The sequence below is a fragment of the Arachis stenosperma genome, chromosome 5, assembly GCF_014773155.1.
Source record: "Arachis stenosperma cultivar V10309 chromosome 5, arast.V10309.gnm1.PFL2, whole genome shotgun sequence".
NCBI classification, from domain to species: domain Eukaryota; kingdom Viridiplantae; phylum Streptophyta; class Magnoliopsida; order Fabales; family Fabaceae; genus Arachis; species Arachis stenosperma.
The window spans coordinates 63,508,602-63,512,082 of record NC_080381.1 but is presented as its reverse complement, the minus strand read 5'-3'; the positions used below and the strand labels follow the sequence as shown (position 1 = coordinate 63,512,082).

Genomic DNA, 3,481 nt, shown 5'->3' with positions numbered 1-3,481 from the left:
TGGCTGAGAAGCCATGTCTAATTCCTGGACCGGAGTCTTAGACTAGCATTGCAATGATTCCTGGAATTCTCATTAAGAATTTTGATATCTTTTTCCACTTAATTTTCGAAAAACACAAAAAAATTACAAAATCACAAAAAAACCAAAAATATTTGATGTTTCTTGCTTAAGTCTAGTGTCTCATCTTAAGTTTGGTGTCAAATGCATGTTTTTGTTATATTTTTCGAATCCATGCATGTATTTCTTTGTTTTGATCTTTGAATTCTTTTGGCTTGAGTGTTTCTGTGTCTCATATAGTGTCAGTAGTACACAAACTGCTTAGTTTGGTGTCTTGCATGCATTGTTATTTGATTCTTGTTGCATTTTGATTATTAAAAATCCAAAAATATTTTTAATTTGTGTCTTTTCAAGTCAATGATACAAAGAATTGAAGATTCAGAACATACTGCAGAGGAATTATACAGAAAAAGCTGAGCATTCAAAAATGCCCAGTGAAAAAGACAGACTGGCGTTTAAACGCCAGCCAGGGCACCTGGTTGGGCGTTTAACGCCCAAAGAGGTAGCATTTTGGGCGTTAAACGCCAGAATGTATACCATTCTGGGCGTTTAACGCCAGGATGGTGCTAGGGGGAGAATTTTGTTTTCAAATCAATTTTTTTCAAGTTTTCAAAGTTTTTCAAAATCAAATCTTTTTCAAATCATATCTTTTCAATCAAATGTTTTCAAAATCAATTTCTTTCCTTTTTCAAAGATACTTACTAACAATTAATGATTTGATTGAACATTTTTTGCCTTTTCTATTAAGAAAGGTTTTATGTTTGAATCATATCTTTTCTTGTTAGGCAAGTCATCAAATTTTTTTTAAATCATATCTTTTCAAATTGTTTTCAAATCATATCTTTTAAAATTGTTTTCAAATCATATCTTCTCAATCACATTTTTTTTACCCAATCATATCTTCTCAACCACATCTTTTTCAAAATAGTTTTCAATCAAATCTTTCTAATTTATAATTTCAAAATCTTTTTCGAAAATCACTTGATTTCTTTTCCACTTTCAATTTTCGAAAATCAATTAAGTGTTTTTCAAAATGTTTTCAAAATCTTTTGATTGAATTTTCGAAAATTCTCTTCCCTCCTTCTCACATCCTTCTATTTATGGAGTACCACTCCTTTTTAATGCACAATTCGAACCTTATCTAATTAAAGTTCGAATTATTCTTCTCCTTCTTCTTTCTATTTCTCTTTTCCTCTGACACTTCAAGGAATCTCTATACTGTGACATAGAGGATTCCACATTTTCTTTTTCTCTTCTCTTTCATATGAGTAGGAGCAGAGACAAAGGCATTCTTGTTGAAGCTGACCCTGAACCTGAGAGGACCTTGAAGCGAAAGCTAAGAGAAGCTAAAGCACAGCTCTCTTTAGAGGACCTGACCGAATTCTTCAAAGAAGAAGAACACATGGCAGCCGAAAACAACAACAATGCCAACAATGCAAGGAAGGTGCTGGGTGACTTCACTGCACCTACTCCTGATTTCTACGGGAGAAGCATCTCTATCCCTGCCATTGGAGCAAACAACTTTGAGCTTAAGCCTCAATTAGTTTCTCTAATGCAACAGAATTACAAGTTCCATGGACTTCCAATGGAAGATCCTCATCAGTTCTTAGCTGAATTCTTGCAAATCTGTGACACAGTCAAGACTAATAATGGGGTAGACCCTGAGGTCTACAGACTGATGCTATTCCCTTTTGCTGTAAGAGACAGAGCTAGAATATGGTTGGATTCTCAACCTAAAGAAAGCCTGGACTCTTGGGAAAAGCTAGTCAATGCCTTCTTGGCAAAGTTCTTTCCACCACAAAGATGGAGTAAGCTTAGAGTGGAAGTCCAAACCTTCAGACAGAAGGATGGAGAATCCCTCTATGAAGCTTGGGAAAGATACAAACAATTAATCAGAAGATGTCCTTCAGACATGCTTTCTGAATGGAGCATCATAGGTATTTTCTATGATGGTCTCTCTGAACTATCCAAGATGTCCTTGGATAGCTCTGCTGGAGGATCTCTTATCTGAAGAAGACGACTGCAGAAGCTCAAGAATTGATTGAAATGGTTGCAAATAACCAATTCATGTACACTTCTGAAAGGAATCCTGTGAATAATGGACTAGTCAGAAGAAAGGAGTTCTTGAGATTGACACTCTGAATGCCATATTGGCTCAGAACAAGATATTGACTCAACAAGTCAACTTGATTTCTCAAAGTCTGTCTGGAATGCAAAATGCACCAAACAGTACTAAGGATGCTTCATCTGAGGAAGAAGCTTATGATCCTGAGAACCCTTCCATGGAAGAGGTGAATTACCTAGGAGAACCCTATGGAAACACCTATAATTCTTCATGGAGAAATCACCCAAATCTCTCATGGAAGAATCAAGAGAGACCTCAACAAGGTTTCAATAACATAATGGTGGAAGAAACAGGTTAGCAATGGCAAGCCTTTCCATCATCTTCTCAGCAACAGACAGAGAGTTCTAAGCAGAATACTTCTGACTTAGCAACAATGGTCTCTGATCTAATAAAGACCACTCAAAGTTTCATGAATGAAACAAGGTCCTCCATTAGAAATTTGGAAGGACAAGTGGGACAGCTGAGCAAGAAAATTACTGAACTCCCTCCTAGTACTCTCCCAAGTAATACAGAAGAAAATCCAAAAGGAGAGTGCAAAGCCATAGACATGGCCGAATATGGAGAGGAAAGAGAGGAGGAGGACGCCACTGAGGAAGACCTCAGGGGCGTGTACCAATCTCCTCTGAGTTCCTCAATGAGGAACAATGGGAATCTGAGGCTCAAAATGAGACCATAGAGATTCCATTGGACTTACTTCTGCCTTTCATGAGCTCTGATGAGTATTCTTCCTCTGAAGAGGATGAGTATGTCACTGAAGAGCAAGTTGCTAAATACCTTGGAGCAATCATGAAGCTAAATGACAAGTTATTTGGAAATGAGACTTGGAGGATGAACCACCTTTGCTCACCAAAGAACTGGATGACTTGTCTAGGCAGAAACTGCCTCAAAAGAGGCAAGATCCTGGGAAGTTTTCTATACCTTGTACCATAGGCACCATGACCTTCAAGAAGGCCTTGTGTGACTTAGGGTCAAGTGTAAACCTCATGCCCCTCTCTGTAATGGAGAAATTAGGATCTTTGAGGTGCGAGCTGCAAGAATCTCATTAGAGATGGCAGACAATTCAAGAAAACAAGCTCATGGACTTGTAGAGAATGTTTTGGTGAAGATTGAAGACCATTACATCCTACTGATTTCATAGTCCTAGAGACTGGAAGTGCATGGATGAATCCATCATCCTTGGCAGACCCTTCCTAGCCACAGCAAAGGCTGTGATTGATGTTGATAGAGGAGAGTTAATCATTCAAGTGAATGAAGAATCCTTGGTGTTTAAGGCCCAAGGACATCCCTCTATCATCATGG

The 3,481-nt window shown here is 38.0% G+C and overlaps 1 non-coding gene across 1 annotated transcript; it reads right to left on the bottom strand.

Moving 5' to 3' along the window:
- Positions 1 to 1,867: 1,867 nt before the first annotated feature.
- Positions 1,868 to 1,975, bottom strand: LOC130984089 (small nucleolar RNA R71). The gene has a single exon (XR_009088046.1). It is a non-coding gene; the product is annotated as a small nucleolar RNA R71 (small nucleolar RNA).
- Between the last annotated feature and the right edge of the window lie 1,506 nt (positions 1,976 to 3,481).